Below are 25,073 nucleotides of genomic sequence, written 5' to 3'. Positions count from 1 at the left end.
AGACAACCCCAGGCTGGGTTCAAGTTCAAACATGTATTTTTCAGAAAATATTATCTTTGGAAAACTCTCCAAGTCTCAGCACATGCTGTATAACATCTATCTTCAATGCTCTTAAATCACAATATGAATTCTTTCTATACTGTATTGTTGACCGTAGTTCATGTTTATGTGTCACTAGGTATTAAAAAGCCTGTACTAATCATCATTTAGTTGTGTGGAGTTAGATCCAAGACATGGTACCATTAACCCCATTTCTAGTTTTAATAATTTGCTCAATGATCACATTGCCTGCTGGAGTTAAAGTTCGAAGGTCCAGCTCCTCAGTCTTTGGAAAGTCAGTCAAATACCACTGAGTTTGGCTGAGTGAGATTGTGTAGTTCACTCTAGCTATCATGTTACAGAAAGGACACTCACCACGGACTTGGGAGGCCTGGGATTTAGCCTCGCCCAGAGCTGTGTAACCTTGGGCATTTCACTTCATTTCTCAGGGTCTCAGTCTCCCTAATAAAGGAGACAATATAAAGAATATTGAAACCTACTTCCTAGGGCAGTGGTGAGGATTAAATGAGATTAAGTATGTAGAGTATATCTGTAACTCTCAAAGATGCACAAATGTAACATGAAAAATGATTAAAACAAGTAACAACTTGCAAATGTTCAAAGTGATGCAATATTATAGAATCCTTATATTTTTTCAAAGAAAGAGAGCAAGGCAGAAAAATGCATATTTCTTTTGAGTCCTGAGAGCTACTTGTCCCAGTAGTGAGGCTCTCTGACTCTGGTAGAGAGAAGCTAAAGTTCGATACCTCCAGGCCAGGCCAGCCCTGACAACAAGTCATGACCAGCAGTGTGTTCTGATCCAACACAGACCAGCCTAAGGTTCAGAGAGAGAGAGAGAACTGTTTGACCAAGCTATAGTTTCCACTATGTCAAGTTGCACTGAAAAAAAAAAACTTGCCACCTTCTGGTTTGACTTTAGAAGCAGAGAAGTGCAAATAAAAACCACAATGAGATATCACCTCACCCCAGTCAGAATGGCTATCATCAACAAGACAAATAGTAACAAGTGTTGGAGAGGCTGTGGAGAAAAAGGAACCCTCCTCATATACTGTTGGTGGGAATGCAGACTGGTGCAGCTGCTATGGAAGGAGGTGTGGAGGTTCCTCAAAAAAATTAAGAATAAATTACCATATGACCCAGCAATCCCTCTCCTGGGTATCTACCCAAAAAATCTGAAAACATTTATTTGTAAAGATATATGTGCTCTGATGTTCACTGCAGCTTTACTTATGGTGGCCAAGACATGGAAACAACCAAAGTGTCCTTCAATAGATGATTGGATAAAAAAGATGTGGTATATACAATGGAACACTATTCTGCCATAAGAAAAGATGAAATACTGCCATTTGTGACAACATGGATGGATGCTGAGATTATTATGCTAAGCAAAATAAGTCAGACAGAAAAAGTCAAGAGCCACATGATTTCATTCATATGTGGGGTATAAAATTGAAAGCAACAAATGAATAAGACAAACAAACAAGTAAAAACGCATAGACAAACAACAGTTTAGTGGTTATCAGAGGGAAAGGGGAAGGGAGGATGGTAGAACAGGGTACACGGGGTCAAATATATGGTGACAAAAGGAGAACTGACACTGGGTGGTAAACACACAATGTGATATAGAGATGATATAGAAACGTACACTTGAAAGCTATATAATTTTACTAACGAACATCACCCAAATAAATTTAAAAAATAAGAAGATATTTTAATTATAACTACTATTCTGCGATATTCTAATTGTACACACACACACACACACACACACACTTTTATAAGATTCCCCAGAGTTTTGTGAGTAGATAAGAACATGGATACTACAACAAGAATTTATTTTTAGCTTCACAGATCAACTTGAGATAAAGGTTCAAAGTGATTTATGAAGAAGAAATGATAAATTGTTCAGCCATTTTGGATGCTCTAAAGAACAGCGGGCCACCTACATGGCTTGGGGAGGTGACACTTCCTTACCTCTTCACCTTACAATGTGTAGAAAGGCTGAAGAATGACGGTCACTCTAGTTTTAAGGGCAAAGGAAAAAGGGAGAAGACTGGAGTGAGAAAGAGGGACACAAAATACTAGGACTTTTAATTGGTACATAACCACGGAAAGTTACAAGCAAAATACAATCCCAGTATGTAGATTTCCATAACGGGATGTCACATGATATGGCTCTCATAAATCTTCACTATGGAGTGTGCAATGACGTTGATCTAGGTAAGGGTATTGTATTACTCTATGTACCACATAGCAGCCATTTTTCAAATTACTAATAACTTGATTCCTTTAGTTAAAAAAAATAATCTGACTTCAGTTAATAAATTTCTAGTTCCAAAAGTTATTTCAGAAAACAGGCCACTCTTTCCAGAACAAATGGACAGGGTTCTTCCTGCTGGTTGTTTTTTCCTTCTTCTTTTACCCAGTATTTTCTCTACCTGGGAACAAAGTAACTTCTTAGCCTCCCATTTTCATTTATCTTTCTTGAAAGGAATTCACATTCCTTCCTTACAAAGGGTAGCTGTCCTGAACTGGAAGACTCTAAAGAAAGATTCTACTCCTCAAGAAGAATGATTTCTTAGGCTCCCCAAAATTTTGAAATTGGAACAAAACTGGAGGTGGAATGGTCCTATATCTTCATGTAAGATTCCCCTTTTGAAAGGGAAAAATCACCTCATATTTGTTTTGACTATGTATGAAAACCTGTTTAAAATGCTGCCAATTTGATCAGATTCTGGACTGTCAACATTTTCTGAATGGGAAGAAAAACGCTATGACAGCCTGAGCCACAGGGCCACCAGAGGGGGCTGCAATATCCACACCCGAGTCATTTACATGTAAACTGTAGCAAGAGAACAAAAGTAGGCTGGTGAAGGTTGAATCTTGTAAAATGTGCCATGGGTCCTCTTTCTGGACAAGTGTTTGGTTCCAAGAAGGTGACAATGCCAAACTCATGCAAAGGGAACTTCACGTGAAAAATGCCTATTCTGGGCACAGCAACCCTTGCCCACGTGCCTACTCACAAGGCACCCACCCTTCCTTCCTGAGCGCCTTCTCCAGAGGACACCAGAGGACACTAAACTGGGTTACACACCCAGCAACATGGGTTACACACCCACCAACATGGATGAGGCATGGTCACAAAAACACAGGCTTGAGAGGAAACCGAGTGCTTATCTGAGTTAAAATGAGTGAGAACAAAGAAGGGGCAGGAGAAATGTTGCTACGTATCAACTGAGCACTCAGACGAGTATCGGGTGGCCGCTCAGCACCTCCAAGTCATAGGACATGGCATCCTGAAGCAATCTGGACAGAGCCCCAATAGAGAGGGGTGAGGGTCCATCTGAGGGAAAATGGAACAAACACGTGCTTCCAGAATCAGAGCCAAGTTGCCCTCCCCTGAGACCTCAGGTGTAGGTCAAAGCACAGAGATTGTTACACAGGCCTGACCTTCGTGGGGAAACAGCTTTCCAGTGATTCCTCAGACACAACCTGGAAAGTTCCATCCCAAACGTTCGTTTCAGTACAGAGGCTGGTTTTCTGTGTCATTCATGGCAGCTGGTCTGCATGTTTGAGGGAAATTTGCCATTAGAGAGCATTTATGTTTATAATAATAATCTCAACCTGGACAGCTAACTAGAAAACCAGACTGGGAGGCGCTGAGTGCAGTGAGCCATGCGTAGCCTGGAAAGACAGAACAGTACTATGTGTGACGGCCTGGCCCTTTCCCAGGGCCCGCAAGGCCTGGAGATGCAAATCTTACTGCCCTTTCCAGCCTGGGGAGTGCAACAGACATTTAGTTTAAGGCAACAGGTAGGGAGGTAGAGGAGAGGTGGATATTTGGCAAGACAGGATGGAATTAACCAGTTGTTGAACTGAGTGGTATTACCCATTCTTCTTTACTGGCTTCTGAAAGGGCTCCCTGAAAAGCTGGTATTGAGGGTCTGCTCTGTCCTCTTTCTCATCGTCTCCCTTCAGCAGGACGATGGCTTGACATGCTGCCCACTGCCACACCTACATCTATGACCAGGCTTGTCCTGGGATGGACTCATCTATGCACGGCCTATCTGGTTTCGCCCCATCCCATCAATGCCTTAGACTCAACATGACCAAACCTGAATGCTTCTTCCCACAAAGCCCTGTTCTCTCCATTGGTAAATGGTGCTGCTGTCTGTCCTGACCTGGATGAGAAATCAAATTTACTCTGGATTTCTCCTTAATCTCCGCTCCCTACATAAAAATAATTACCAACCTCTATTGATTTCTCCCCCAGTAACTTTCACATTATCGTCGCTCCTCCATCTCTATTGGTCCTGTTGTCACTTGCCTGGACCACTACACAGTATTTCCAGCCAGCCTCCCTGCCCTACTGTGAGTCCCTTCCAATAACCTTCCACATGGCCACCAGAGTCACCTTTCAAAAAAACTGGACACCGCTTGTCTGTGTAACCTTCCTAGTCACTCTCCATTATCTGCACAGGATGAAGGCCTGGTCTCCCTTCCATCTCACTTCTCACCTTCCTGCTTGTGCCAGCCCGTCTTCCAGGGGCCTCTGCCAGGGCCGCTTTTCATTGCTCATCTGCCTGAGAGATTCCTACTTGTTCTTTCAAAGCCCTTCTCATGTCGTTTCTGTCCACGAGAGAAAGAGCTCAGCACCCCACACCGACTTTCTGCATTTCTTCTGTACTGTGCACCCCGTTGTTACAGTGATCACGTTTTGTCTGTTTTAGGGTGGATGTCTGTATTTTAGGCCTAGCACGGACCAAGGCACACATACATGCTGAACGTGTCTGTGCAAAACACTGAGACGGAACCCTGGGCAGCCATGGCGCTTCTGACCCCAATGGCTGGAATATAGTCTGAGGAGATGGAGGGAAAGGAAAGGCGCAGTGGCCCACAAGTCTGAGTCATTACACTCGTGACACGGCTGCACACGCGAGGAAAGTCTGAACAACGCAGTCTGTCCACCAAGCCCAGGCTGCCTGGGGGCTCAGCGGTTTTGCTGCACAAAACCATAGGAAACGACACTGCTCTTCATCATTCCATTCAATTTTCTCTCCTTTCCCCATAGAAAGCAATAATTACAGAATACAGGACTCTTCAAAAATATGTTCCATTAGCTTTTATTCTCCCTTTTGGGTCCAGCTGACCCAGCCTCCTCAGTGAGGCTTCTCCTCTCCACCTCACACAGTAGCTTTCAGGCCTCTGAAGGCTTCAGAGATGTATTCTGTGGGCAGTAAACTGCAGGACGAGAGACACTGAAGATCACACACACACGCACCGACTGTGCTGTCCTGTCACGTTACACAAAAGCACAACCACCAGTGGGGGAGAGGAGAGCAGGCAAAGGCAGAGCCTACACTCATGCCAGTGTCTGGTCCCAGCTCGCGCTGAGAAGACTGACTGCCTCACCTCAGTCCTGGACCTGCCTGGAGGACAGGGCCTGACCTGCTGCTAGACCCGAGCCCCATACGCACTCAGTGCTGTGACAGACACAGTCAAAATGCATCAAGTGTGTCATATACGAATGCTGTCTGGGGCCCACGTCCGCAGAACTCCATACTCCGGGAACCTGCCATGAGACCTGTCAGGTAGGCTAGGTAACTTATAATAGAATGGCTGCAAAAATGTCACAGGCCCAAGAGATACATTTTGGAGTCTAAAAGAGAAATTCAAGAAAGCAACTGTATAAGATTTTACTATTTTACTTGTGACTTGTACTCATCAAAATCTTTTTGCACTCCCACTTGCAAACAGATCAGAAAAAAATCACTTGTGCTCCTGAGCCAGTCATTTAGGTAAAATGATACCCAGGATGTGCACATTAGAGAAACTGAGGCACAGAGCAGTTCAATAACCTGCCCAGGCCCCAGATTAGGATTAAATTAATTTGAATCCCAGTTTATAATTCCTCACTATGTCCTCTCACCTCATTAATAAAAGTTGGCCCCTTTCCCACTGGACAATTCGTTTTGATTCCAGGTTTTCTCGAGTACCCCAAACCTCTCCTTCCTAAAGCCATTCCCAGTTGAGACTCTTAGGTCCTTTTGCAGGCGTTCGGCCCTGAAGTGATGTGGACATTGACCTAAGATGGCTATGAGTATGTACAGCTAGTTGGCTGCTCATTAATTGCTTTCTGTGAAGTTTCAATGTTGGGCATATTTGCATTTGTGTTGAATTATGAAAGTGGAAGTGGTTTCTTCTCTATAATTTTTTCCTTGTCACTAAGCCAGTAATTAACTGCCTGTGTCTATAGTGTGAAGTAGTTGTAAATCCCGACCAATCAAATTCCTGTTGATGCTTTTCCATTTAGTGTCTTGCTTTCTCAGCAGCCACCCAGATGAGATAAGCAGAGACTTGAGTCAAAATGCGATAAACTGTGGTCTCCACAGCTCCCCTCTGCTTTATGACAAGCTTTGACACAGTCCTTGGCGCAGCTGCAGGAGCAGGGCAGCCCACTGCGCACCAGGGAGCCTCCCGTGCTCCAGCCTGAGAACCAAGACCAGACTACTTTGTAGAGAAGATGCCCACACTACCTCAAATCTGGGACTGCTGGAAAAACAAGTCAAAAATTTATTCTTTTTGCTTTTGTCAGATTTTCATTATCTCCTCAAAGTAATTTCATCCAAATTTCTTATGTGGTCCCAACATAGCAGTATCTGTTATAAAACGATTTTATGAGAACAGTGAAAAACTAATGTCCCGGGGCCGGCCCGGTGGCTCAAGCGGTTAGAGCTCCATGCTCCTAACTCTGAAGGCTGCCGGTTCGATTCCCACATGAGCCAGTGGGCTCTCAACCACAAGGTTGCCAGTTCAATTCCTCAAGTCCCGCAAGGGATGGTGGGCTCCACCCCCTGCAACTAAGATTGAACACAGCACCTTGAGCTGAGCTGCCTTCCAGATGGCTCAGTTGGTTGGAGCGTGGGCTCTCAACCAAAAGGTTGCCAGTTCAATTCCTTGAGTCCCACAAGGGATGGTGGGCAGCGCCCCCTGCAACTAAGATTGAACACAGCACCTTGAGCTGAGCTGCCGCTGAGCTCCCGGATGGCTCAGTTGGTTGGAGCGCGTCCTCTCAACCACAAGGTTGCGGGTTGGACTCCTGCAAGGGATGGTGGGCTGAGCCCCCTGCAACTAGAAAATGGCAACTGGACCTGGAGCTGAGCTGACTCCACAACTAAGATTGAAAGGACAACAACTTGACTTGGAAAAACGTCCTGGAAGTACACACTGTTCCCCTTCCCCAATAAAAATCTTAAAACAAAAAACAAAAAACAACATTTAAAAAAAAACAAAAATACCCCAAAAATCTAATGTCCCATTGAGACTGAATCACGACTTTACCTACTGCCCACCCTGCTTCTAGGCAAAAGGACACCATTTGCCCAGTCAGGGCCAGCACTCAAGCACAGCAGGGTCGGTCTACTGACTCAATAGGACCGGCTCCACATGGCAGTCAGCCGGGCAGCCTGCCAGGAGTCCGGCGGCCCTGCTCTTCTCTGGCCGCGGTTTCCTCCTGTGTAGAAGGGTAAAGGCCGCCTTCCTCAAGTTGATGTGAGTCTCCTTGAGGGTTGTGTATGGTCAGCGGCTACCCAGATTCCCTGAAAGGGGGAAAAAGCAAGGTAGATTTTATTTAGAGCAGGGAAGTTAAGTGCTGGCTATGCAGCCCACAGAGAGACACAGTCCGGTCTGCTGGGTGGTGGCTCGCCAAAAGGTGACAAGGGGATAAAAGGAGATGTGGATGAGACAGAAATAGGAGCTGAAGGTTAAATCTTGTCTGGGCCTCAATCTGGCCTTTCACCAAAAACACTTAACATTCAGGTTGTGCTCACACCCCCCTTGCCCCTCCATTCCTTACTCCTTGTAACTCTGCATCTGGTATCCCCTCCATGGCTGCGAGACTGTTTTCTTAAGGTCGCCCCAAGACCCGGCTCCCGCCTACACTCATTCTCTTAAGGTTTCTGCAGTGGTGGACTCCCTGATCTGTGGGGCCTCGCTTTTCGGTACTTCTGTTCCAAATTCTCCTAATTTGGGTCCCTTAGACGTGTGGGCCGTTTCCCACTTTGTAGGCTCCAGCACTACAATCCCATCAAGTCCCACAGTGTGAATTAAATCAAATCTGTGAGAGGACTGGGGAACACATTCTAGCCTTGATCTCTCTCCTGCCGTCCAAACCTACACTTTTCTCTGGCTACAGTTCCCCTCCATTTGGTCGTCCCATGAGTGTGCTTCACACAGAGCTGATTGTCCCGGGCTTTCTGACTCATATTTCACTTAACAATGGCATCACCACCCTCCTGGAGTTGTTCCTTTCTGAAATGTTAGTATTATTGCCTCGTCCTCCATCAAGCCACTCACCACACAGGCTCTCATCTTTTACCGCCTGTACCTTCTTTGCACTGCCGGTTTCAGGGGGCCTTATTATAATATTTACCTGGACTATTGCAACAGCATAATAATTGCCTTCCCTGCTTGTCATGCAGGGTGGCATGAGGGGTCTCCGGTCCCACTCCCCACATAAGAATGCAGGACATGGTGAGGCCAAAAAGGAACACCCACGGAGCCATAGGTAGGGGAGTCACACCACTATATTCTCACTGGCGGCTGGGTTGGAGACACAGGAAGCAGGAGCCACACTAGCCGCAACCCGCCATCCACTTTTCTCTGCCAACCAACCTCGCTTGCTAACTGCAATCCGCCATGCTAACTGCAATCCACGCTTCCTAGCTCAGCCACCATCTTCTTGCTAGCCCCCATTTGCTGCGAGCGTAGCCACGGCAGTTATATTAGTGGCCAATGGCTCACTGGTTACAGCTGACGGCCAACTAGCCACAGCTGATGGCCATCCAATCACAGTTGATGGCCATTTACTACCTGAGCCAGCACCTTTCCGCGTGAGGCCGAGAGCTTGAAGACTGCACTCCTGGCTCTGTCCCCACACTCCACCCCTACAGGGTCTTGCCTCACAATTTATGCGACAAGCGTCTTCCGCGAGGGGCCCTGTGCGAGGAGCCTGGAGGTGAATGCAATATTCTGGACACAGCCAGGCTCTCTGGGCACAGCCAGGGTTTCTCAGCGCACCACCAGTCCTTCTGGGCACAGCCAGGACCTCTCAGGGCACTGCCACTCTCTCTGGGCACAGCCAGACTTCCCGGTCTCAGCCAGGGTTTTCAGGATACCGCAGTCTTCCTGGGCACAGCCAGCCTTTCTGGGCAGAGCCAGTCTCTCTCACATATTCTCAACGGCGGCCGGTCGAGACACAAAAGCAAACATCTGCCAGTGCCACTACATGGTGGTATGTTCCCAAGCAAACAGTCAAGCGGTCCATTAAATTATGGATGGAGCCCATTCCCCATAGTCCACAGTCATTCACCAGGGCTGTGCGTTAGCCTCACAATGTGTGCCCTCTCCGCAGGGCGAGGGCTCCAAGTCCTCCCCAACCTGGAGGTGAGGGCCTCAGCAAGCACTTTCCCGCCCACAGGGCTGCAATGACCTTCGATTTCTCTGGCCTATGCTGGCTGGGGAACCGTCTACGTCTTCCCACCCCTCCATGGGGGTCCAGCTCTCCGGGAGCTGCTCCTCCTGGTCTTCCTGAGACTGAGTGTTCATACGCACAAACTGCTCCACCGCCCTTTGTAGAGCTTTGGCCAGCACCGTACCCTACTCGCTGCACCATGTGTCACACAGGTGTCACGCGGGGTCTCTAATCCTGCTCCCCACATAAGAACGCAGGACATGGTGAGGCCAAAAAGGAACACCCACGGAGCCATAGATAGGGGAGTCACACCACTATATTCTCGCTGGCAACTGGGTTGGAGACACAGGAAGCAGGAGCCACACTATCCGCAACCTGCTGTCCACTTGTCTCTGCCAACCAACCTCACTTGCTAGCTGCAATCAGCCCCGCTAATCGCAATCCGCGCTTGCCAGCTCAGCCACCATCTTCTTGCTAGCCTCCATTTGCTGCGAGCGTAGCCACGGCAGTTATATTAGTGGCCAATGGCTCACTGGTTATAGCTGACGGCCAACTAGCCACAGCTGATGGCCATCCAATCACAGTTGATGGCCATTTACTACCCGAGTGAGCACCTTTCCACATGAGGGCGAGAACCTGGAAACTGCACTCCTGGCTCTGTCCCCACACTGCTCCAGTCCTCCTGGACTTTTCCACTAGAGTCTTCTTCCAATATCATTAATCTTATGTTATGCCTCTGTTTAAAAATCCTTACTGACTTGCCACAGAACATAAAATAAAGTCTAACCTCTTCAGCTTATCATTCAAAGCTTCTAAATTTGTCCCCAAACCTCTCCATGGCCTGATTTCCCACTACTCTCCCCATGCACGCTACTCACCACACAAGAGGCCCTTTCTGTCAGCCCTGAGGTGAGTGGTAGCTGACGCTTTCCATTCACTCATCTTCATATCCCTGTACACCACTCAGAACCTCATTATAATCTGCCTCTTTTCGAGCTACGCCTGCCTTTGTCTTCCCCCCCTGTAAGCTCCTTGGGGGCAAGGCCTTTGCCCTATTCATAGGCATTTCTGCAAACCCGCACCAATATCATGATGTTTTATTTAGTAAATGTTTGCTAAAAGGCAACAAGGTGTTTACTGGATGCCTACCATATACATGGTACTATATTAGACAGTATGTAATACTATCTAAGGTTAAGGATATTAGATCAATAATATAGTAAGGACGTAAGGATTAATAAGCCAGGGCTGCTGCTGTGGGTAAGTTCAAGTCTAACAGTGTGGGGAGGAGGCACGTCATTCTTACTGCATAATTGTACACCTCGATAGCTAATAGTGCAGTGACAGCGAAATTCACTCAGCAGAGAGTGGGTACACAGAGAGGAGCTGTCAACATGTCCTCATGAGATCAGAAAAGAAAATTCACAGAGCTGGATTCTTTAAGAAAACAGAGGCACTTTCTAGGCACACAAGAAGAGAGTGAAGGCATAAATAGCTACCACTCGCTGGATGCTTGCTTTGTGCCAAATGGCGCTCTGAGCATGAGACATGCCACTATATGCAGTGATTCCTGTGCTGTTTCACCATGGCTTCAAGAAGGAACTACTTTCTCCATTTTACAGATACAGACACCAGGCTTAGAAAAGACAAGTAGCTGAGCCACGGTAACGTAGCCAGAAAGTTGCTACAGCACAAATTTAAACCCAGGTCTGCCCGACTTAAAATTAAGCCCTGATTCTGTTTTTTGTTTTTTTTTTTGTTGTTGTTGTTGTTAATTAAAGTTTATTGGGGTGAAAATGGTTAGCAAAGTTACATAGATTTCAGGTGTACAATTCTGTATTACATCATCTATATATCACATTGTGTGCTCACCACCCAGACTCAGTTCTCCTTCCATCACCATATATTTGATCCCCCTTACCCTCATCTACCATCCCCCTCCCCCTTACCCTCTGATAACCACTAAACTATTGTCTGTGTCTATGAGTTTCTGTTTCTTTGTTTGCTTGTCTTGTTCCTTTGTTGCCTTCAGTTTCACATCCCACATAGGAGTGAAAGCCCAGATTCTTAACCACTGTGTAAACAGTCCTCAAAGGTTGTGTGTAGGAATCTTGCTAACGACACAGCTTCCAGGGATTCTGATTCTGGAGGTGCGGATGGGGCCAAGGAAACTACATTTTTAATGAGGACCCTCAGGTGACTCTGGAATAGGTCAGGAGCAGGTGACAAGGCTCTTTCCAGGAGAGCAATCCAGACTAGATGAGTGTGTACAAAGCTGGGGAGCACGAAATAGGGGCTATTTATAATTTGTGCTGGCGTAATGGACTGCAGAGCCGAATAACTAAGGGTACCTGCTTGCAAGAAGCTCAGTGTCAAATGACCCAAAATCTCTAATTCCTTAGTTTTTGCATTGAAAAGACATGATGACTTATAAAATCACCTATAATTATTACTATTCTTACACAGGAATTATTTGCATATTACTATTTTGTAGGTCAATTTTTTTAAAGTTATGATCACACTGTTTGATATTCTGCTATTTTCACGTGACATTTTACAAAACAAGTTTTTCATGATTTATATAGTCTTCATAATTACCATTTTTAATAGCTACAAACATCCCATTGGGCTGATGTACCATAATTTATTAAATTGTTTCCTTAATATCAGGTACTTAGTTTGTTTCAAATTTTTGGCAATGCTAAAATTCTTGAGGACGCTAGGCTAGCATTTAGCAGCTTTCTCTCATAATTTTAAGGAAACATATTTATATCTTCTAAGTAATGAGAAATAAAATATCTAAATATGCTCAGGCTCATGCTTCATATTAAAGAATAATAACAATGAGTGATCTAAAGAACGATGAGCAGTAATTTTCCATTACTGTTAAAAACAATAATGCATCATTTTATTCTATTTTATAGGTGCTTTATAGTTTACAAAAGCAGTTTCACTACATAAACATATATGCATTAATTATAACAATCTTATAAGGTAGGTTAGGGCACTTAACATACATTCATGTGAAAGCCAAGCGAGGTTACAGGATATGCTGGGAACACACAGCAAGAGACTCAGAATTTGGACCCATGTCAGCTGACTCCCAATCTGCTTTTCTTGATCTGCGTTGTGATGTCTTTTAGTTTAGGACCAATAAAAATTATAAAACTATTCACATCGAATGAAAAACAGAATAAAAGACTGAATTATGTCCTCCCAAAAGTCCTATGTTGAAACTCTCATCCCTGATGTGATAGACTCTGTCCCCGACCCTGACCCTTAATCCACTACATGAAGACACAGCTGTCTATAAGCCAGGGAGAGAGTCCTCTTTCCAGCCTCCTTACTGGGAATGGGGCAAAAATACATTTCTGTTGTTTAAGCAATTCAGTCTACAGTAATCTATTATGGCAGTCTGTGCAGACTAAGAAACGGGTGCCAAAATGTAGAAGCAGCTTTCGGTTTGGGTAGAAGCTGGAAGAGTTTTGAGATGCATGATAAAAATGTCTACATAATCAATGGCCTGTTGGTAGAAATATGAACAGTAAGGGTCATTCTGGGGAGGTCTCAGACAGAAACGAGGAACATGTTCTCAGAAACTGGAGGTTTCTCAGCAACTGGAGGGTGCTTCTTACAAAATGACGAAAAACTTGGCTTGGCTAAACTTGGGTCCTGGTGCTTCGTGGAAGGTAGAACTTTGTGAGTGATGAAACTGGATCTTTAGCTGACAGGTTTCTAAGCAAAATATTGAAGGAGTGGCTTGTTTTCTCCTAACTGCTCAAAGTAAAATGCAGGAGAGAAAAGAATTGAAGAAGGATTGTTAAGGAAAAAGGAACAGAATTTGAAGACCTGAAAAATTCTCACCCATCCAAATTGCAAAAAAAAGAGAAAGCTTGTTCTGAAGGGAACACTAAGGGTGTGGGGGAACAACCATTTGATAAAGAGCTATATCAGGGGTGTGACTCACGGACTTAATCAGCCATCTCAGCAGAAGCTGCAAATAGAGAGGGGATTACACCAACAAAAGCACCGACAGTTTGAACTAAAGGGACACAGAAATTGGAATGGAATGAAAGAAAGTTGTAGGACTTCTTGGCCTCTACAGACTGGACCACGGAGCCATTCAGCTGCTAGCTAAAGTGCGCTATTCTTCAAGGAGTGACCCTGAAGGTATTTCAGAGATAAGGGCCCCTACAACCAACACAGGCCCAGGGTAAGCCTATTGCCTCTTAGGCTTCAAAGGGTAGGGCTGTCTCTCCAGATTTGGAAGGCCAGGGATAGACCACCCTGGCAGAGAGCCGTGTAGGAGGGAAGTCACAGAGGGCTGTGTGGGCAGGGCCACCCCAGTGGGTCTGGAGGGCATGGTGTTGAATCACAGAGCATTATTCTTTTTTTTTTTTTAATTTATTGGGGTGACAATTGTTAGTAAAATTACATAGGTTTCAGGTGTACAATTCTGTATTACATCATCTATAAATCCCATTGTGTGTTCACCACCCAGAGTCAGTTCTCCTTCCATCACCATATATTTGATCCCCCTTACCCTCATCTTGCACTCCCCTCCCCCCTTACCCTCTGGTAAACACTAAACTATTGTCTGTGTCTATGAGTTTTTGTTTCTCATTTGTTTGTCTTGTTCTTTTGTTGTTTTTGGTTTATATACCACATATCAGTGAAACCATATGGTTCTCTGCTTTTTCTGTCTGACTTATTTCGCTTAGCATTATACTCTCAAGATCCATCCATGTTGTCACAAACGTTCCTATATCATCTTTTCTTACCGCCGAATAGTATTCCATGGTGTATATATACCACAACTTCTTTATCCATTCATCTATTGAAGGACATTTTGGTTGTTTCCATGTCTTGGCCACTGTAAACAAAGCTGCAATGAACACTGGAGCACACATTTATGGATAAATGTTTTCAGATTTTTTGGGTAGATAAAACATTTATGGATAAATGTTTTCAGATTTTTTGGGTAGATAAAACATTTATGGATAAATGTTTTCAGATTTTTTGGGTAGATATCCAGGAGAGGGATTGCTGGGTCATATGGCAATTCTATTCGTAATTTTTTGAGGAACCTCCACACTGCCTTCCGTAGTGGCTGCACCAGTCTGCATTCCCACCAACAGTGTATGAGGGTTCCTTTTTCTCCACAGCCTCTCCAACACTTGTTACTATTTGTCTTGTTGATGATAGCCATTCTGACTGGGGTGAGGTGACATCTCATTGTGGTTTTGATTTGCATTTCTCTGATGATTAGTGATGTTGAGCATTTTTTCATATGTCTATTTGCCATTTGTATGTCCTCTCTGGAGAAATGCCTCCTCAGGTCCTCTGCCCATTTTCCAATTGGGTTGTTTGTTTTTTTCTTGTTGAGTTGCATGAGTTCCTTGTATATTTTGGATATTAGCCCCTTATCGGAGGCACTGTTTGCAAAAATCTTTTCCCATTCCGTTGGTTGTCTCTTTATTTTGTCGATGGTTTCTTTTGCTGTGCAGAAGCTTTTAAGTTTCATATAGTCCCATTCGTTTATTTTAGCTTTTACTTCCATGGCTTTTGGAGTCAAATTCATAAAATGCTCTTTGAACCCAAGGTCCGTAAGTTTAGTACCTATGTTTCCTTCTATGCAGTTTATTGTGTCAGGTCTTATGCTTAAGTCTTTGATCCATTTTGAATTAACTTTGGTACATGATGACAGATAGCAGTCCAGTTTTATTCTTTTGCACGTGGCTATCCAATTCTCCCAGCACCATTTATTGAAGAGGCAGTCTTTCCTCCATTGTATGTTTTTAGCTTCTTTGTCAAAAATTATCTTTCCATATTTATGTGGTCTTATTTCTGGGTTCTCAATTCTATTCCATTGGTCTATGTGTCTGTTTTCTGCCAATACCATGCTGTTTCGATTATTGTTGCCCTGTAGTACAAGCTAAAGTCAGGGAGTGTGATATCTCCAGTATTGTTCTTTGTGCTTAAGATTGCTTTGGCTATTCGGGGTCTTTTGTGGTTCCAAACAAATCTGATGATTTTTTGTTCTATTTCTTTAAAAAAATGCCATTGGGATTTTGATGGGGATTGCATTAAATCTGTATATTGCTTTGGGTAATATGGCCATTTTAACTATGTTGATTCTTCCAATCCATGAGCACGGAATGTCTTTCCATTTCTTTGTGTCTTCTTCAATTTCTTTCAAAAATGTCTTATAGTTTTCAGCATATAGGTCCTTCACATCCTTGGTTAAATTTATTCCTAGATATTTTATTCTTTTTGCTGCAATTGCAAAAGGAATTGTTTTTTGTATTTCTTTTTCTGAGATTTCATTGTTAGTATATAGGAAAGCAATGGACTTTTGTACATTGATTTTGTAGCCGGCAACTTTACTGTATTCGTTGATTGTTTCTAATAGCTTTTTGGTGGAGTCTTTAGGCTTTTCTATATATAGCATCATGTCATCTGCAAAGAGTGATAATTTAACTTCTTCATTCCCAATTTGGATGCCTTTTATTTCTTTCTCTTGCCTGATTGCTCTGGCAAGGACTTCCAACACTATGTTGAAAAGCAGAGGTGATAGGGGACAGCCCTGTCGTGTTCCTGAACGTAGAGCAAAGGGCTTCAGTTTTCCACGATTAATTATGAGATTAGCTGAGGGCTTGTCATATATGGCCTTTATTATGTTAAGGTATTTTCTTTCTATACCTATTTTATTAAGTGTTTTCATCATAAATGGATGTTGTATCTTGTCAAATGCTTTTTCTGCATCAATTGCTATAATCATATGATTTTTGTCCTTTATTTTGTTTATGTGATGGATTGTGGATTGCGGATGTTGATGACATTGATGGATTTAGGGATGTTGAACCATCCTTAGGCCCGGGGATGAACCCCACTTGGTTGTGATGAATAATCTTTTTAATGCATTGTTGTATTCGATTTGCTAGAATTTTGTTTAGGATTTTTGCATCGGTATTCATCAGAGATATTGGTCTGTAGTTTTCTTTTTCTGTGCTGTCCTTACCAGGTTTTGGTATCAGGGTAATGTTGGCCTCATAAAATGAGTTAGGGAGTACTGTCGCTTCTTCAATTTTTTGGAAGAGTTTTTGAAGGAATGGTATTAGATCCTCTTTGAAGGTTTGGTAGAATTCACTAGTGAAGCCATCTGGTCCCGGACGTTTGCTTTTGGGAAGGTTTTGGATGACTGATTCAATTTCGTTACTGGTGATCGGTCTGTTTAGATTTTCCAGTTCTTTATGGTTCAGCCTTGGGACGCTATATGTTTCTATGAATTTCTCCATTTCTTCTAGGTAATTGAATTTGGTGGCATATAGTCCTTCATAGTATTCTTGGATGATCCTTTGTATTTCTGTGGTGTCCGTGATAACTTGGGTTTCACTTGTTCTTCTTTTTCTAGTTCTTTAAGGTGTAACATGAGGTAATTTATTTGGGAGTTTTCTTGTTTCTTGAGATAGGCCTGTAATGAGATAAATTTCCTCTTAAAACTGCTTTCGCTGCATCCCAAAAATTTTGGTAGGATGTATTTTCATTGTCATTTGTTTCTATGTATCTTTTGATCTCTCCTCTAATTGCTTCTTTGAGCCAGTCCTTCTTTAAAAGTATGTTTTTTAATCTCCATGTATTTGTGGTTTTTCCTGCTTTCTTTTTGCAGTTGATATCCAATTTCAAAGCCTTGTGATCAGAGAATATGCATGGTATGATTTCAATCTTCTTAAATTTGCTGAGACTGATTTTATGTCCCAATATATGGTCTATCCTTGAGAATGTTCCGTGTACACTAGAAAAGAATGTATAGTCTGATGTTTTAGGATGAAGTGCTCTATAAATGTCAATTATGTCCATTTCATTTAATGTGTCATTTAGGGAGGTTATTTCGTTATTTATTTTCTGTTTGGATGATCTATCATTTGCTGTCAATGATGTATTTAAGTCCCCCAGTATAATTGTGTTTTGGTCAATTTCTCCCTTTAGTTCTGTTAGTAGTTGCTTGGTGTATTTCGGTGCTCCCTGATTGGGGGCATAAATATTGATGACTGTTATGTCTTCTTGTTGTATAGTTCCCTTTACCATTATGAAATGTCCATCTTTGTCTCTTGTTATCTTTTTCACCTTGAAGTCTGTTTCATCTGATATCATTATGGCTACACCTGATTTTCTCTGGGTACCATTTGCTTGGAGTGTCAATTTCCACCCTTTCACTTTGAGTCTATGCTTGTCCTTGTAGCTGAGATGTGTCTCTTGGAGACAGCATATGGTTGGGTTTAGTTTTTTGATCCAATCTGCTACTCTGTGCCTTTTTATTGGTGAGTTCAGTCCATTTACATTTAGGGTGATTATTGATATGTGAGGATTTCCTGTCATTCTATCTTTAGTTTTCTGGTAAGGCTGTGTCTCCATTGTTTCTTTGCCTTTTTATTGTTGTCTATTATTTCTGTGTGGTGGTATTCTATGATGTTTCCCTCTGTTTCTTCTTTTATTTCAGTATATATTTCAGTTCTGGATTTTTTTTTGAGTGGTTACCCTTAAGTTTATGTAAAAGAAAGTTTAATATTTAGAGTATTCCATTATCTTCAGCACGCTTACTTTCTCCATTCCCCTATTCCGGTTCATGCCTTTACTCTTCCCCTTTTTATATTTTGGTTTCCACAAATTGTCCCTGCTGATGGTGGTCGAATAGCCTCCTTTAGTATTTCTTGTAGTGCAGGTCGTGTATTAGAAAATTCCCTCAGCTTCTGTATGTCTGGAAAGGTCTTTATTCCTCCTTCATATCTAAAGGATATCTTTGCTGGATATATTATTCTTGTCTCATAATTTCTCTCTTTCAATAGTTTGAATATTTGGTTCCACTCCCTCCTGGCTTGTAGAGTTTCTGCTGAAAAATCTGATGATAATCTAATGGGCTTTCCTTTGTAGGTTACCGTCTTATTTTCCCTGGCTGCCTTGAGGATTCTTTCTTTGTCGTTGATTTTAGACAGCTTCAATACAATGTGCCTTGGAGAAGGCCTGTTGGGATTGAGGGAATTAGGTGTTCTATTTGCTTCTTGGATTCGAGGATCCAGTTCTTTCCACGAGTTTGGGAAATTCTCATCGACAATTTCTTTGAATATATTCTCTGTTCCCTTCTCTCTTTCTTCTCCTTCTGGTATGCCCATTATTCTTATATTGCTCTTTCCGATGGAGTCAGAAAGTTCTTGTAGAGTTCTTTCATTTCTTTTAAGTCTCAAGTCTCTTTCTTCTTCCATCTGTGTAATTTCCAGGTTACTATCTTCGATGTCACTGAATTTTTTTCCTCCAAATGGTCTACTCTACTACCTAAGCTGGTTATTTCATTCTTAATTTCTTCTATTGAGTTCTTAATCTCCAGAAGTTCTATTTGGTTCTTTTTTAAAATTTCAATCTCTTTCATAAAATGCTCATAATGTTCTTTGATTATGTTTCTGAGTTCATTAAACTGCCTTTCTGTGTTTTCTTGTATCTCACTGAGTTTTTTCAGAACTGCAATCTTGAATTCTCTGTCATTTAAGTCACATATTTCCATATCTTTAAGTTCCTTTTCTGGAGACTTTTCACTTTCTTTCTGAGCTGTCTTGTTGCCTTGGTTATTCATGGCAATTACTGATTTATTATTTCTCTTCCTAGACATCTACAGGAGTTGGTTCTGCAACAGGTTGATAGGAAGAGGTCTTTCTTTTGTTTGCCAGTACTTGTTGGTAGAATGTTTTATTTCTTCTCCGACTGCAGTCTTTTTTTTCCTCTCTCTCACACGGTAGTGCTATGTTTTCTCTGCACTATTCCAGCGTCTCACACAATGGGGGTGGGATTCCATGGGAGACGGGCTTCTCCTCTGTTAATAGTTTTCCTGGGTCACAGGGCACAGTGTCCGTGTGGGTATGCGGAGAGCTTTTGAAGTTCCAAAGCTCTTCCTGCACCAGATTCAGAGCCCGTGTGTTTCAGCAGTTTTGTTTACTCCTGCAGGGATCCGCCCAGATAGGTGGGGCCAGGGGTGGGGTGAGTTGTGAGAGGTGGCCCAGAGCAATGGCGGCGACCACCACCACAACGGTCCTGCTTCCACAGCTCCCTCCCCTTTGCTGGCACTAGTTGGGCTGCGAATCTGTGTCTGCGGTCCACAGTTCTCAGAACATCAAATACTCTGTTCTTTTTATCTGACACTGCTACTGTTCCGCTTCTAGCACAGGGCAGGTGCGGGCAGGGCGAGCTCTGGGAGGGGAGGGAGGGGGCGGCTGGTCTCAGTGCCTAGGCTCCGTTCTCTGCTCAGCAGTGAGGGCTTAAACCACCGTTTTCAGCCTTCTTCCCTCAGTCTTTGCTCCGAGGTCTCTGCCCTGAGCGTTGGGTTCAGCCGTGTTATATGCCCCTCAGCCCTGTGGGCCATAAGTGGAGCCCTAGCAGTCCGAGTTCTTTCCTCAACCACAGCTGCGGTAGCTCCGGGAAGCAGCGAGCTCGGAGCACTGAGCGAGGTCTGCGTCCTGTGCCCCCGCTGCTCCGTCTCCGCACTTCTCCCTTCCCTCCTCCCCCGCTCGCATGATTCTCCCACCTTTCAGTGAATTCCGTAGTGGGCCTCCTTGTCTTGCCTGTCTGCTGTGCAGGGAGTCCTTTGTGGAGTTATTGTTGTTCGATTAGTTGTAAATTCCAGGGGAGCTTTACAGAGGCTCACCTCATGCCGCCATTTTTAGAGAGGATTATTCTTAAGCCATAAGATCTGACGGAATCTACCTTGCTAGATATTGGACTTGCTTGGGACCCATCACCCCTCCCTCACTCCCTCCCTCTCTTCCTTCCTCCCTCTTAGAAAAGCACTGCCTATCTTTTATGCCTGTCCACCACTGTATTTTGGAAGCATATGACTTGTCTAGTTTCACAGGAAATTTGCCTCAGGATGAATCAGAACTCAAGTCTCACCCATACGTGATTTATATGATATTTATATGAGACTTTGGACTTTAGAGTTGACATTGGAATGAGTTAAGATCCCTGGGGCTGTTGGCATGGACTGAACGTATTTTGCATGTAATAAGGACATAATATGCTGGAGGGGGCACGAGAAAATGTTATGAACAGAATTGTGAGCCCCCAAATCCATATGTTGAAGTGCTATTAGGACATAGGGACTACAAAGAGGTAAGTGAGGTTAAATGAGGTCATAAGTGTGGGGCCCAGATATGGATAAGAGACACCAGAGAGCCCCCAGCCCCCTGCCATGTGAGGACACCAGGAGAAGGCAGCCACCTGCAAGCCAGAAAGACAGGCTTCACCAGAAATGGAATCACCCAGAACCTTGATGTTGGATTTTTCAACCTTAAGAACTGTGAGAAAATACATTTCTGTTATTTAAGCCATTCATTTTATGGTATTTTGTTATGGCAGCCTGAGCATACTAAGACAACCTCCAAAGTAAAGATCTTAGTGTTCTATTACTGCAGTGGATTTGGTATTTAAGAGGTAGTAACCTTCGGTTTATAAATTGCTAAGTTCTAGCACTGACTTCCTTTTGTAACATTATTAAGTAGTCCCTTCAAGAGACAGTCATACCAATAAATGGAAGCATATACGGTGCTCATGGATTAGAAAAATTAACATCTTTAAAATGTCCATCCTACCCAAAGCAATCTACAGATTCAATGCAATCCTTATCAGAATACCAATGGCATTTTTCACAGAACTGGAAGAAATAATCCTAAAATTTATATGGAACCACAAAGACCCTGAAGACCCACAGTAATCATGACAAAGAACAAAGTTAGAGGTATCATACTGCCTGACAGCAAACTATACTTCAAGGCCATAGTAATCGAAACAGCATGGTACTGGCATAAAAACACACAGAGATCAGTGGAACAGAACAGAGAGCCCAGAAATAAATCCAGGCCTATATGGTCAATCAATCTATGACAAAAGAGGCAAGAACACACAATGTGGTGAAGATAGTCTGTTCAATAATTGGTGCTGGAAAAACTAGACAGACACAAGCAAAAAAATGAAACTAGACCTCCTTCTTACATCATATACAAGAATAAACTCAAAATGGATTAAAGACTTAAATGACCTGAAACTATGATACTCCAGAAGAATACATAGGCAGTAATTTCTCTGACATTGGTCTTAGCAGTACTTTTTTGATTATGTTTTCTAGGGCAAAGACAACAAAAACAAAAATACACAAGTGTGACTGCATCAAACTAAAAAGCTTTTGCACCGCAAAGAAAAGCATAAACAAACCTACTGAATGGGAGAATATATTTGCAAATGATATATCTGATAAGGGGTTAATATCCAAACTATATAAAGAACTCATACAACTTAACACCAAAAAACCCCCAAACAATCCCATTAAAAATGGGCAGAGGACCTGAACAGACATTTCTCCAAAGAGGACATACAGATGGCCAACAGACATATGAAAAGATGTTTAACATCATGAATCATCAGAGAAATGCAAATAAAAACCACAATGAGATACCACCTCACTACTGTCAGAATGGGTATCATCAATAAATCAACAAACAACAAGTGTTGGCGTGGATGTGGGGAAAAGGGACCCCTTGTGCCCTGTTGGTGGCATTGGGAGATTGGGGCAGCCACTATGGAAAACAGCATGGAGGTTCCTCAAAAAATTAAAAATAGAACTCCCATATGACCCAGCAATCCCACTTCTGGGCATTTACCTGAAGAAATCCAAAACATTAATTTGAAAAGATATATGCACCCCTATATTCACTGCAGCACTAGTTACAATAGCCAAGATATAGAAGCAACCTAAGTGTCCATTGATAGACAATCAGATAAAGAAGATGTGGTACCTATATACACTGGAGTAGTATTCTGCCATAAAGAAGAATGACAACATGGATGGACCTAGAGAAATAAGTGAAATCAGTGAAATAAGTCAGACTGAGAAAGACAAATACCATATGTTTTGCTCATATGTGGAATCTAAAAAACAAAAAAACAAAATCAGGTACAGAGAACAGACTGATGGTTGCCAGATGGGAAGGGGGTTGGGAAAAAGGTGAAGGGATTAAGGAGTACAAATTGGTAGCTACACGATAGTCATGGGATGTAAAGTACAGCACAGGGAATATGGTCAATAATATGATAATAACTATGTAAGGTGCCAGGTGGGTACTAGACTAGTCAGGGGATCAGGACCGCTCCGTAAGATATATAAATGTGTAACCATATGCTGTACTCCTGCAGCTAATATGTCAACTGTAATTGAAAAATAAATTTTAAAAAGAGAGACAGTCATGCCTGTTAGCCTATTCTAAACTCTGTTAGTGTGGGAAGGGATACTTTCGGAAGACAAACAGTACAGTATGAGCCAGCTACTAGTCTCTTGCTTACCTCTGCAAAGGAAGGGCTCACGGTGTCCTAGGAGTTTGTTTCTCTGAGGTTGTACAATCCACTGGGTACTTGTAGAAAAGCCCAGAGGGTCTTGATGTAAAAAAAACCCCTCTCTTGTGTCTCCAGCAGCTCCCTGTAACAGCCACCTGCCCCCTGTCCTTGGCGGAATGCTTCTGCATCCTTACAGGCAAAGCAATCAGCACTAGACCACTGATTTCAGAAGGAGACGACATCGCATGGAAATAATACATACCTTAGTCAAGTCCCACTTCTCAATTGTTTTGAAATAACATATATTTCAATGCCCCTTTCTGAAATAGGCGATCTTGTATTGTAGCAATAAGATAATAAGATAATCCAAGGTAGATGAGGCCCCATTACCCTAATTGACATAACAGCTCTTGAATGCTACACAGAATCTCAAAATGCCATTTTAGGCTCAACAGTAATGTGTTAACTTGAATCCAGATCCTCTCTCTGGAGTTTACCCCTCAACTGAATTTAAAAAGTGTGGGCTGAGGCACAGGGTCACTCTGGCAGGGCCACTAGACAGCCAAACGGTGCAGGTGCCGCGACTGCAGAGAGCAGCCAGCTAAAGGTCTGGTCCAAATGAGCGCTGTGATTGACAGGTAAGGGCAATAGTGTGGCCTGTCCAGTAATTTCCTAAGACACCACCTGGTCTTTCTAAGCCAAGTTAACACATAGGAGTCATTTAAGGATGCTAACTGCTTTTGGACCAGTGAGTAGAATCAGCAAGAAGGGACTGTGGGAATAGAGAACATCACCTTCAGTTTGCATAGAGCTTTGTGTTTTTAGAAACTCTTTCATCCTAACTTTACTAACCACTGTCACTGTAATAAACTTTAATTAAAAAAAAGAGAAAGATTAAAAAAAAGAAAAATAAGAAACAAAACATATGATGAGAAGGAAACAAAACACCTCCTTCATCCTAACCTCCGTCTGACAAACTAGACGGATTAACACTGTAAACATCTAGGAGGAGGAGCCTGAAGCTTCAGTATCGTTCCTCAAGTACCCTGGAGACGAGTCTAAGGAGTAGTGAGATAAATGAACACTCACTAGGGACACTCTGTTCTCTTTGAGCCAAACAGCCCCAGAGGTGGCTGCCATTATCACACTCTTTTAAAACTGAGGAAGTTGGGACTCAGAGCAGCAATTTGTGACAAAGCGACTAAGTGCCAGAACCAGAATGTGAGCCCAGATCGTTCAGACTTCCGAGTCCATGCTTTCTGTAGCACATTGATAACGCCTGTGACGCTGGCACAGTAAATGGAACTGGACAAGTTCCTGACGTGAGTTTTAGCCGTCCTGAGGACGTGGGCTGTCTGCAATGAGCGATATACATGTAAGAAATTGATATGTGACATAATGGACAACAGGCAGGCTATGGACTCAGAGATCTGCACTTAAATCCCAGCTCTACTAATTTCCAGCTGTGCGACCCTAGCCAAGTTAGCTCATCTCTCTGAGCTTTATTTTCCTTACATGTCAAATGGATAAAATGATCTTCACCTCATAAAGTTGACGTGAAGATGAAATTAAATAACACTAACAGAGTTCCTGGCACATCAACAAATATTGGTTATCTTCCTCCCTAAAGGTGTTGCTCCAGGAAGCAGAGGAGTTACAGAACAGAGGCAGACAAGGTCCCTTATTGGTAAGAGGAGAAATACAGAAACATGGAATGAAAGGCATGTCACAGACTCCATTTGTACAGGCAGCCTTTGCAGACGATCACAGCTCAAGGGCCCCCTACTTCAGGAAGACTTCGCTGACCGTTAGAGTCTGGGTTAAGGTCCTTCTCAGCTCCCACGGAATGCTGTTCACCTTTATCTTGGCACTCAGTATACAGGGTTCGAAGTCTGTCTCTTCAGATGTCTGTTTCTCTTTAGATAATAAGTAAGCCCCCTGTTCATTGCAGCTTTATTTGCCAAGACATGGAAACAACCAAAATGTCCATCGATAGATGAATGGATAAAGAAGTTGTGGTATATATACACAATGGAATACTATTCAGCGGTAAGAAAAGATGAAATAGTACCATTTGTGACAACATGGATGGGTCTTGAGAGTATAATACTAAGCGAAATAAGTCAGACAGAAAAAGCAGAGAACCATGTGATTTCACTGATATGTGGTATAT

At 43.0% G+C, this 25,073-nt stretch overlaps 1 protein-coding gene across 13 annotated transcripts in view; it reads right to left on the bottom strand.

Moving 5' to 3' along the window:
* The window catches only part of PEAK1 (pseudopodium enriched atypical kinase 1), a 348,119-nt gene that overhangs the window by 8,446 nt on the left and 314,600 nt on the right, over positions 1-25,073 (bottom strand). The window lies entirely within an intron of this gene.

Source organism: Rhinolophus sinicus, linkage group LG03 (assembly GCF_036562045.2).
Source record: "Rhinolophus sinicus isolate RSC01 linkage group LG03, ASM3656204v1, whole genome shotgun sequence".
Classification (NCBI taxonomy): domain Eukaryota; kingdom Metazoa; phylum Chordata; class Mammalia; order Chiroptera; family Rhinolophidae; genus Rhinolophus; species Rhinolophus sinicus.
This window is presented reverse-complemented; position numbering and strand designations above follow the sequence as displayed.